The 12,311-nt window shown below is 38.9% G+C and overlaps 1 protein-coding gene across 4 annotated transcripts in view; it reads left to right on the top strand.

Annotated features, from left to right (window-relative positions):
- The window catches only part of eya1 (EYA transcriptional coactivator and phosphatase 1), a 62,706-nt gene that overhangs the window by 17,888 nt on the left and 32,507 nt on the right, over window positions 1-12,311 (top strand). For 3 of the 4 annotated variants that reach the window (XM_085362955.1, XM_085362956.1, XM_085362953.1), the window contains exon 1: window positions 4,671-4,994. The exons of the other annotated variant lie outside the window; for it this stretch is intronic. The gene's annotated coding sequence lies outside the window, so the exon portion shown is untranslated. Of the gene's footprint in view, window positions 1-4,670; window positions 4,995-12,311 lie in introns of those variants that run through there. 4 annotated transcript variants of the gene reach the window in all.

Genomic DNA, 12,311 nt, shown 5'->3' with positions numbered 1-12,311 from the left:
GTGGTTAATAATTTCTCCGTAAAGCCATGCAAGATCAGTTTTCAATGCGAACTTTGTTTCTAATATGGACAGCAACATATAGATCACATTCATGACTAGAATAAGCAGTTTAGAATATATCCGTCTCTAAAATTTTATAGCCTTATATTTCAGTGTTTTTAGCTTTAGAGATTGTGATAAGAGCAAACTATAGATCATACTGTCATAGCATACCATTGGGTTGCACGAGCATTAAAGCTGGAGAACATGTTGATGTTCCTACTCATCAGTTCGTAATTACATAAGTTCCCAGTATTCATAGGTTGGACTATACTCTTCTTTAATCTAGTTTTTGTTCTTGTACAGACATCTATAAAATGTTTCACTGAATTTTGCAAAATATGTCCACCGAAAGATGAAAACAACATCAATTACACAAATAGGTATGGTAAAGCTTTTTCTTGCATGTTCATATATGTTAATGTCAGCTGCAAAATGTGTGTCTATATTTGCAAGGAAAGTTAGGTCATTGTTAAGCCAAATTCCAAGAGAGATAAATCAAAAATCCACATTTCACTTACTTATTAGAACAAATGTTCTATTAAAGATTTCTTTATCTTTCAGCAGGACGTATATTATGTATGTAATGCCCACAGTGATAGCTTACTTCCAGCCCTAGCAATGTCTTATTCTGAGTAATAGGTCTCTGAAGTGTGCTTGTTTGGCTTTTTTGGGGCCATTGGAGACCAATAAAGTATCTGTCTGAGGATTTTCAGGGTTCCTTATAGACTTTCCCCAGGTGTGCTTCACTGGTCATAAACTACACTTGTCTCTTATGGCGTATTCATGGACAAATGTGTCCATGGAGAGTTTTTAACTACATGCCAGTTAGCAAGCACCGGGGCAACTACAAAATATAGTAACTGCTTTTGTAAATTCTTAAATCTGAATAAGATTGAGTTAAGTATAGATATTTCATATATATTTCATATATTTCATATATATATATATATATATATATATATATATATATATATATATATATATATATATATATATATATATATATATATATATATATATATATATATATAGTGTGTGTGTGTGTGTGTGTTTTTTTTAAATGGCATTTTCTCATAATTCAAAACATGTTTCTTGTATTTTATTTGGAATCAAGATGACTGCAACACTAAGGTCACTCTGTTCATTTAATTTTGTGACGTCCACTGAGGTTAACCATTTCCTTTGTTCCTTGCTTTCTGGAGAAAAGTGCTAGTGTATTTTCATGTCGAGGTATGCTGTGTTTACTTTTATCGCTGCTCCTCAGCGAGCCAATCCAACCTGATGTTTGTTTATAAGGAATTCAGGCTTCACTAAGAACTTTCATTCACCACTTGAAAGCACTTGAGTTGCTACTAATTTACCTTGAGGGATTTCAAAATTATCTGTCTGCACTGTCAAAATCTTTTTTGTGGTGGCAGCTTATCATCATCAAAGATTCTCTTTGGATTTAATGAAAAGCCTGTTAGATGGGCAAATGTTATATTCTGTTTACTTGAATACTGGATGCAGAAAGACATTTTGAAATGTGTTAACATGTTTTTGGTCATCAAAACGACATTGGTTTGCTTTTTGTTTTTGCTTCGAGTGCTGGAGTTGTCATTGTTGCTAGGAAAGTTGCTTTTAAGTCTACTATTACAGAGTTCAGAAGAAAATCCATGCACTCGAAGAGAGAAGGAGTGGAATGGTATTGAAAGTGATCTTGTATTTCCCTTGGTCATCAGACTACTCTTTCTTTACCAAGGATATGTCGCTCTGTGTTGCTTTGTTTTGAACAGGAAACTTTACACATTGAACAGCTCAGGAATATCCAGCAACTAGCACTTACCAAGCTCCCTGACAAATTGCGATCCGGCAAACTTCACGTCACACTTGGGTCAGGGGCAAAGTTAGGAGTGGGAGGTTTGTATAGTTAAGGGTTTTTTTTTGTATTTTCTCCATAGTTAAAAGGTGAACACTTCACCCGGTAATGTCTGTATAAATATATAAAACTGTTATTTTATCCAAAGTTATCCCAAGTTCAGATTTCTCTTCTTGGGGGATGGTTTTGAATGTAATGCTTTGCTGAGACGTATGTCAAAAAAGGAACTTGATCCTCCAACGTGTGACATTGTGCAAACACTCTAGTAGTTCTACCCAAACAAGTTTGCAGCATATGCATATGAAAATATTGCAACTGTGTCACCGGGGTGTTAGCATTTTGTTTCATCTGGACCACTTGATCCCTTGTCACACCGTTCCTGCTCCCTTCACACTGTTTATATATTCTTTGTCAAGTTAGGTAAACTCACTTTACTGAGATGTTCTCCTTTGTGGAACAACAGAGTAAAAAAATTGCCACAATTACTTGAGTTAGATCTATGTTAACTCTTAATTCTTTATCTGAAAAACTGCATCAGCCAGTTGGAATTGAAGTCTCTCTTTCCATGTGTGCAAGAAGCTGAGTGGATAACCTATTGGCAGTGGAGGACAGTGCAGATCTCTCCTCACTCTAAATTGCAGTTAGGCATCCCTGCAGCCCCTCATGAAGACCATTGAGTCCCATCAAGATAATCCTTAATAAAGAACGGCTTCGCATTTAATCTTAGCTCTCTTCTCAAATTTCTTACTTGATATAGTTTTTGGCAAGTGGTGTTTTAGCGCTGATGTCAGTCGAACAGTATCAGTGCATCTTTTGTTAAGCTTCCATCTGGCAGATGTAGAGGCACTCTTAGTTTTTACAGTTCCACAAACGATTATTTTATTGCTCTAATCTGCAAGTTTTTTTTTACTTTGAATATGTTGAGTCCCCCTAACTGCGATAGTGTATCGTTGCTCTTTTGATTCTGTGCAAAACTTCAGTTTTAAAACTCATAATATTGACAATTCACTTCGAAGTTCAATCTGCTATTTTCCGTAAGATAATTTTCATTTATTGACCTTAAATTTAATACTCCGTGACATGAACATAGTAGTTTAGCAGTAAAACTGCTAGATTGATTGAAACTTCGATTCACAACATTCAGATGCAGGATGCATGCAAGAGTGTAAGAGGAAAATCTGAGTTTAATCAATGAGACATAAACAACTCTGGATAATTATACTGTACAATTTGAAAATAACTCACTTGCAAAATTACATCTCAATCTAATTTTACACAGCCACTTAAAACGGAGAGTCACTGAATGAATGTAGTATCTTAATTGGCATGTGTACCCGTCTGCTATTAGAACTAGTTACTTGAGAGCCCCCAAGCATCTATTAGTCAATTTAGCTATTAAGAATCTGTTCAATGTGCAATATATTTCGTGATCTGATATTGCAATGTGATCCTGTGGATTTACCTGTGGGCTGAGGGTTTGGAAAGGCAGGCAGCGCTTGCATTTCAGGCACGTCCACATTATTACTGCACTGTGTTTAAATCAGGAGTAGTGCAGCCCGGATCTATTTCTGTCAGCTCCTCGTTGACTACTGCTACACAGAGGCCGGTTGGTGGCGACCTGCTTTCAGTATGGGCCTTGAACACTACAGCTGATCAGGTGCAAACTGATTAACTCATTTTCATTAATATTAAATAAATACTATCATAATCATATAGATTTGAACGTGCTCTTTCGGTGACATGTGTGACATTATTTAATTTCTTATCATCACCAACTGACTGGGAGTTAACAAGATCTTCAAGTAGCACACAAAAAACCCAGCCACTAACACAGCACGCTATTCTTCTGGCAGTGGGTGTTCTTTTTCTCTCACCACCTCTTTACCATAGTAAATGTATGGTTTCCTCTTTCTTGGTAATCATTTGTCAGTACTACAGTTGGTATTTAACCCACAGCTTTATTTTGTGGAAATTAAACATATTTTAAACGGTTCATTGATATCTCAGCCATTATTTACACAGACTTGATATTCTTGAAAAAAAAAAAATGTCATGACACATTGAAGCAAAATCTGTACACGCCTCATCACCAGCCTGAATAAATCACCAGTTCAAGCTCATCAGTAGCAGCGTGGCCTTGTGTTGCTGCTTTGCGCAGTTGAAATAATAACCTGGAGCAGACAGAAGGCAGTCATTACCTTGCACACAGATGCCGTGTGTATGGGTTGACGGAGGACTTCCACTAGAGTGCTGTGGAGATGAACAGAGCCGAGTTTCTTGGCCGCTTTTAAAACCTCTGGCTTCCCATCACCTTAGCTAATGACCTAGCCCCTTGTTTACTCTCTGAAGTCCTTCTGTGACAGAAAGAAATCCAGCAATGACCCAAGGCTCACAGGAGAAAGAAAAAAATGTGGTTTGTGGTGGAAAAAAAAGAGCATAACAAAAACAACAGAGAAAGGGGGGAGAAGAAAAGTGTGAGCCCTGAGGGTTGTGAGCAGAGCAGTGGACAGACAGGGCAGTGGGGAGATCAGCCTTTTCATTGTCTTAGTCTCCACTGATACAATCTGGAGAGGACTCTATTGCTTAAAGCTTTGAGTTAATGACATATGGGAAGCTGGTGTGAGGCACAACTCCCCCGTGCCTCCTCCAGACCCAAAGTCTTCCTGTGAGAGCACCGAGCAACTTTTCTGCTTTTTCAAACGGCAGCAGCCTCCCTCTCCTTCCCTCATTCACTGCCTTTTTTCCTCCCTCCCTCCCTCTCCCTTGCTCTCGCTCACTCTCTCTCTTTTTTTCCCTCTTCCTCAGACACTCACTAGTCACTGCCTGAAGCAGTAATCGGACAACTCTCTTTCTCAATGGGACTGAGTCTCCTGAGATACCGCGTGGGGCTCAATGGGTTCCAACACCTAAAATGAAAAAGAAAAAAGTAGTTTTGTAGTTTACATTTATTGTGCTACAGGTTCTACGGACAGCTGAGACGTGTTTTAGAAAGTTTGCCACCCGCTCTGCTGGACTGAACGATCTTTCTCAAGAAGATTTTTTTTTAAGGAAGATAAAGAAGGGATAAACACACAGTGATTCAACCATAATTCTAGTGAGTATGACTTTAATTTCTGTGCGATAATTATTTGACATTCTGGTTTACTAACTGTCTTGACATGATCAGTATTTCTTGAGTCTTATAGTGTGTGTGAAAGTTTGTCTTATTTCATACATTTCTGTCAGTGTTTAAGCAAGCATATAATACTCAATTAAAGCATTAATGTCAGCAGAAAGAGTGACAATTATGACTGACATTATCTTTTAAAACAGCACCTATGACAACCCTTAATTTTGCAATTTAAGAAATGTAATACTTGAGTGCATCTTACAAAAATAATGGTAAACAAACTCAAAAGTAAGGCTTTAAATTTCACGCGGTAGCTGCAGTTTATTAATGATAAAGATAGATAGCAAAAGTATTTAATTATATTTTACGTTAGTAAATCCAGCTAATATAAAATTAAAAAATTACACAAAATCATACACTAAACTCTGTTTTTATACTACATACAGTCCGGCTGAGTTTTACAAGTTTCCAGTCAAATATGTCTACAAAAATAATAATTTATTGATGTAAATTACCAGTGTAAAACAGATATAATTTTTTTATAGTCATTAAAAAAATCGAAGTTAATTTTTTGACCTTCGAGTAAAAATATATTTGAATTTTTTTTAGAAAGCCCAATGACTTTAGTGGCATTCAAAATAATACAAAGACCGTAAATACATCAAAATTCACATTTGAAATATGGGAGCCTCTTTTTTTTTTCTTCCTTAACACACTACATTTTGTTGAAGTGTGGGAAAGATGCTGGACTGTCGTTGTTCCTTTTTTTTTTTGTTACTGGCGGAACAAACAAAATGAGCACAGTCAAAGCAGTTGACATCTAATGCCATCTGCTGAAGCGAGGAATGTTGCAAGACCTGAGAGGCTCACAGCCTCTAAACACGACAACAGACCCCGCTTCTCGGCCGTGCTGCGTCTCTGCTCGCCAGTGTTTCACGTGTAGCGAAGATGACTCACCCACTGTAATCACTAGCCTCTCTAATTGAAGGATGTTCTGGTTTAATGTTCTGCGTATGATCACAGGCTTACATCTCAAGTCGAGGAATTATTGTATGGTGTGTGTGTGTGTGTGTGTCCGTGTGAAGCGCATTTCATCTTTCTGAAATTTTTTTCTTTTTCATCCTCTAATTCTTGCCATTTTCAAACGCCTGCCCTTTTTTGGAGTTTAGAAAAGGTGTGTGCTGATGAAAGAGAGGAAATAGAGAGGTTAGGATCGCCTAGTGAGCCTCCGCTCTATGTAGACAAACATGACAGTGTGTTTGACTGCCTGCTGCAGCCATTCATTCACACAATAACCGTATTTATCCAATTAACAGATGATGAGCAGGCTGATTTGGGGCTGTTTACACTGTGTATTTGCTTTACACAGAGAGAGATCAGGGTCTCTCTGCCTGGCTGCAGTGCTTCATGCATGTGTAGAAGCAGTGTTTATAAGCAGGAGTGGTCGGCGGTGATGGTGGCATTGTTTGCCCAAGGACTGATGCCTTCCGTATGGATGTGTCTAGCCGGCCAAGCTCTCATCCTCTTCTCTCAGAGAGGAGATTGAAAATGGTGAAAGACACAGACTGCTAATTGATCGAGCCTCACTCAACTGTTAGGGAGGAAGATGGAGGGGTGGAAGAGAGCTCGAGAGAAGGAAGAAGGTAATAGGAAAGCACCTATTAAGTAGCCCATGCTGGGCATTTAGTGGAAAGGGGTTGTTTACTAAATACTGTGGGGTGTTGTTTTGTTAACACACCCCTGTTTAGATCTGGAATATGTGGTTGAAAGAGCAGGAAATGGGTGCTCCGAGCCTTTTCTAAGCTTTCCTGATGATTGCTATTGCAGGTCCTCAACCACTAATACCCACTTTCGTGCCTTTTGTGTGTAAAGGGCAATATGTTTATGCCGAGTCAGAATAAAAAAGCAAGGTGCTGAGAAAATGTATTTCATTTCAACTGCATTGCACAGAATTAATTTAATTTATTTATGTTTTTGTTTTTATAAAAAAGATATTGCTAAAACTACTTTGCAACCTTTGGCGTTGTCAATTTGAAGTCTATTTAAAATGTGTATTGTTTCCTATTCTGTGCAAGTACTAATTTTTCTCAGTATAACAAATTGCTTTTTCAGGATTGAGAAAATTAAAACGACGAGTATTAAAGCTTCATAATCATTCCGATTTGTCCCTGGACTTTCTTTCACCTTTTTCTCGTAAAGCCTCTCTCATTCTGCAGCGGTCACGGTGGTAGGCAGGTTGTGATAAAATGTCCACCTTAAATCTTGTTTGATGGCCCCTCAAAGGCAAAGTGGCCTTCTGGAAATAATTTTGAGGGTTGAAGAGCACAGTATTAACAGATTTAATGTAGCCATTGAGCGAATTGCTGGAGCACAATGTCATATTGAACCAAATGAGAGCGACAAATTGCACATCAACAAACAGCACATCTGTTAATAATTGTGCTTTTAATTGTAGACAAGTACAAAATTTAAAATTGCATGTCAAGCACCATGCGCTTTCAATTGTCACTGCACGTCGCACACATTGCTAAAATATAAAGAATACTCCTCCATTATATGTATGCATTAAAAAAAAACAAAGTAATTTATTATATTTTAAGTAATAATAATAATAATCTTTAGATTTGTTTTTTAATAAGATATATGGGCCATGATGAAGTCGTAATAAATAAAACAACAGAAATAGTTTTTCTTGTAAACAAAAAAAGGATATTAAAAATACAACAGTATTGAACTTCACTTGTCACTTCATTTTATCAGAAATGTGCAGTGCTTATGTAAAATTAATAACACTGACAGGGTGAAAAAGCACCAGTGTATTTAATGTTGCATTTGTTGGCAGCCGGCTTTTTTTTTTTGGCCTCGTATGGAGACACAAGTGAAGTGTAGCATTTTGTAAACTGTGCCTAATTCCACTCACATCTGTGTCCAATTGTTGTCCACATCTACATTCTTTGCGAGTGGATTTATTTTTCCTGGGCCACCATGTGGATTCAGCTGACCAGCTTAAGTGGGGATTAGTTGTTTTAAAGTTAGATTTTGATTAAAGCATTGTTTTGCAAAAGTTGTAACACACAACACATGGCTTATATACTCTGTAAAATACAAAAGACTTTGTGCAGATTATAAGATAAATATGTATTAGAAATGACAAAGGGGCTATTGACTGAAAAATGCCACTTTTTACTTGTCTTGTGCATTTTTTAAATTTGCATTAACATCTTAAAATACTAAACAAATCACAATTTTTATGTCAGTGCGTATATGAAAATAAGCAACCCTTGCTTGTATAATAACAGGTATATGCAGCAAAGAAGAAGAAACAGTGTGTGCTTGGTCAGGCACCCTGCATGCTCAGATGATCTAGCTAAAAGCTTGGCTGTAGCTATATTTATCTTTGGAAATGCAGGTCTTGAAATAAGTAAAGCGTAGTAAAAAAAAAAAAAGAAGCCTGCTAACGGCTCTGAATGAAGCATGTTGTGGCACTTCTTTTTTTTTCTTTCTTTTGATGACACTTCCAACGCTTCATCTAGTCAGGCTTTGTTCTTGTTAGCTTCAAAGACCTGGCAGTTCAGGTTGAAGTAAAGAAGCACATCAAAGATGCTAAATGCAGACCTTTTTTAAAGAAAAAACTAAATGTTTAGCGGTGATGAAGAAAGGCATGTTTTTGCTTTTAAATCCAAGCCCCCTCCCTTCACCTCTCCCATCTTCCCTGCTCTCCCTCACCCCCTTCACCTGGCTGGTTTCACCTGCTGGCAAAGGCTGACACACCACTATGGTAATGGCTTTATTGGCATGAACTGTTGAAGAGAGAAGCCAGCCACCACACACACCATACCACATCAGCCCACCACAACACTCTCGCTTCACAGCTTCCCCCAACTCTGTGATCTCTCTTAATGTTCTGTGGCAAAATGTGTTTCTCTTTCGTCTCCATTGCTTTTGCCTCTTCTTTCTGTTCTATAAATATAGATTTTACTCATGTTGTAATTTTTTTCATCCTTTTTGTGTATTTCAGTATTAAGAAATTATTGGAGGAAGAAATGCTGTTGTCTGTGCTTTGTGAAAGTAAAAGTGAGGTGTGAGAATGAAATATACCGGTTATTTTTGCTAAGATGGCTGTATCGTAAGCAGTGGGAGAGAAGGCAAATTGTAAAGCTGGAATGGTGTTCATGAAGGCTTTGCCTCGGTGTGAAGAGCAAAGCCTGTTGGGAAAAAAAAGAAAAAAAACCTTAGACCATGGAGCTCAGGTTACCCTGGCTCATGTAAACAGTCAGCCATTAAAAAATCATGGCAGGATTTTTGAAAAAAGACTTTATACATCTTTCGCTCCATCTCTCTCTCTCTTTTTTTTTTTTTTTTACCTGACCATATGAATACCTTTGACCTTTTTTAGACCCTGTATTCCCATGGTGGGCTGGAGTCAGGTCTAATATAGTGTTATAGCCATGCAAGTATATGGCTCTGCTTGATGTTTGCAGAGAGACAAGCAGAGTGGGAGTGGACAGCAAAATGTAACTGTCAGCTAAAGGAGAGTAATAGAGGCATTCGTAGCGTCATAGGAAACATATGTGGCTCCATATGCTCTCCATGTTCTCCTTTCCAGTCTCTTTCATTGTCTGAGATGCACCACTGATCTGAGGGCCTCTAAAGTGCTCTGTGTGTGTGTGTGTGTGTGTGTGTGTGTGTGTGTGTGTGTGTGTGTGTGTGTGTGTGTGTGTGTGTGTGTACGCCACTCATCTGGGGGCCTCTGTAGTGCCCTGTGCATGAGCGTGTGTGTGTGTGTGTGTGTGTGTGTGTACACTTGCAGACATACAGAAATGAGTTATGTGTCTTTGTGTGCTAAAAAAAAAAAAGACATAAGCATGAACCTTTGTGTTACCGCAAAGAAAGTGTGTGTGTATTTCTCCCGTTCTTTTTTTCATGGCCATTGTGAGTCGGCTGTGAAGTTGTGCATTTTTCTATTGTGCCCCAGGCACAGGCAGGCCTAGGGAAGACAGCCCTGATGGTCATTAGGACCTGTCAGTATGCCTAGAGGAGGAGTGCTGATAAATTTCAGATAGTGTCAATTGCAGATGAAAGATCTGCTGAAGATGCTAGGGGTGTCACGCTTGACTTGCCACTGCTCAACAAGTCCCATCTTCCTTCCAGCAGCAGCAAGCAGGAAAGTAGGCAGGCTCTCCCACCCTTTACTGGCCCTCAGCCCCCTTCTATCCACAACCCCTCACCCCTTTGCCTACCTACACTCCCTCACCCCCTTCCCCACACCCCATCACCCCCCTCCACCCCACCCCTTCCTGCTTACCTTGGCTAAGCCGCTTTGCATGTTGATTGGGGGAGGGCTAATCCAGTTTGCAGCTGTCGTAGACCAATGATGAATCACCTTTCCGTCATTTGGCCATGCTCCCCTTGCTCAGGGAGGAGGGAGGACCTGGAGGAGGAAACAACAGTGGAGCGGGGCTGCGGCTCAGAGCGAGACAATGTGAGCCTCTGTTCCCCAGCTAGCCCTCTCTTCCCATTCTGCTCCAGAATAACAATAATGTTTTCTCAGACAAGCCTTTTTGTGTCATGGATGGCTCCGGACTGTGACATCGAGCTGCAATAACAAGGAGTGACATTGTTTCTGCTGGGGCAGGTGGAGGCAGAATAAAGAAAGGGAGTGTGGTTTGAGAGGACTCAAAGCCATCTAGGTCCAGGTAAGAGCACAGTTGTGCCAGTGCCAGGAGCATCAGAGACATGTAGCTCTCTGTGTGGCATCAGAGATTGCTTTAGAAATTCTGCTAAAGAACTGTCGGCATTTCTCGGCTTGACTGATTAAAGATGGGAGGCTTTTTAGCCGTCAGTTAATGACAAAAAAGTTTGGCAAAAGGAAAAGAAAACAGGATTAAGCCGTGTGTGCAAGAAATAGGGTCAGTTTATTCTGGATCATCCTTAAGAGTATGCTTAGCGGGTGTGATATTTTTAGGGGAGGAGTAAATTAATATACCTTTGGGAAAAAGGCAATGCAGCTTCCATTACTGGAGCACGCGTGAAGAAGACTGACTTGGACTTTTGTGTTGCTGTTTTTTGTTAATTATAATTACCTTTTTGGTGTGTACTGTTTTGCCTAAATGTATATATATATTTCCCATAAATAATTGATTTGGATTTAAACCCCAAGAAATGACTACATCTGCCAAAATCTACTGGAAAGTATTACAACATAATATCATTGCAATGTTATTTTAAACCCAGTGAATGCATATCATAATTTAATGTTTTTATCTCATAATTCTGTTTCTTGGTGGCATCTGATATCACTCAGACTACTCAGAGTTGCTTGAGCATTTATCTTTGTGGCCTTTTGTAAAGGCCGATGTTTGTCGATAGCAGAGATACCCCAAACCCTGCAATATAATTAAAAATGACAGTACAATGTACAAAACATTTTATCCTAATTTCATTAACTCACTGTTGCAATGGGAGCAGCGGCAGAAACAAATGGGGTGTAGAGTTTGTGGCCATACTTTTTCAAATCACTCGTGCCTTCTTTTAGCTCCATTGTCTGTGCTCAATCAGATCCTTTGAGCGCACAAATGAGAAGAGAGAATAAGGTTTTCAGTGCCGTGGTCTTTTGTATAAACACAGAAACAATTAAGGAGCTTGCCAGAGCAAACACATGCCTCATGAGCTTCTCATCTGCCCATCACTGAGGCATAGACTCTTATAATCAAGCAGAGTGCTGCGTTTTTAACAGGCATGCTGTGCGTTGCTTCCAACCAGCAAGCATCTGTTAACAGTCTTCATTATCGCACAAAACGATATATACTTAAGGCCATTTTTGTTTCAAGAAGCATCAGACTAAATTAAGAGTAAACATTTTGCGTTCACATTACGTTAAATTGTGACTGCCAGTGAGAAATCTCAAACTGTGCTGTCAAAATGCTTAACAGTCATTTTATCACTCTGTTCCACACAGTTTTTTTTTTTTTGTGTGTGTAACATTTTGTCTTGTGTACTTCCTTCATTTTAATCTGATAATTTTTTTTTTCTGGGCATTTAGCACAGCCTAAAAATTGCTTTATTTAAAGTAGTAAAGTAGAAAAATATCACATGCAAGATAGAAATTAGTAAACTTGCATTAAATTGTGTATTTTTCTACTGTAAGTGCAGTGGAATACACTGTGCTTTTTACTCTCTCATGTTCACCATTTTATACCGTGCACGAGGGTGTACACAGAATTCTGCATGAGAGCTCTGCGCCTTCCCTGAAACCAGACTATCTAATTTGATTTGATGTGTGCCTGCGTGTGTGTGTGTGTG

This window comes from Diplotaxodon limnothrissa, linkage group LG9 (genome assembly GCF_057381915.1).
Source record: "Diplotaxodon limnothrissa isolate DT_005_m linkage group LG9, D_limnothrissa_male_GT1.1, whole genome shotgun sequence".
Classification (NCBI taxonomy): domain Eukaryota; kingdom Metazoa; phylum Chordata; class Actinopteri; order Cichliformes; family Cichlidae; genus Diplotaxodon; species Diplotaxodon limnothrissa.
Note: the sequence above shows the minus strand (reverse complement) of the source record. Positions and strands in the feature narration are given on the sequence as shown.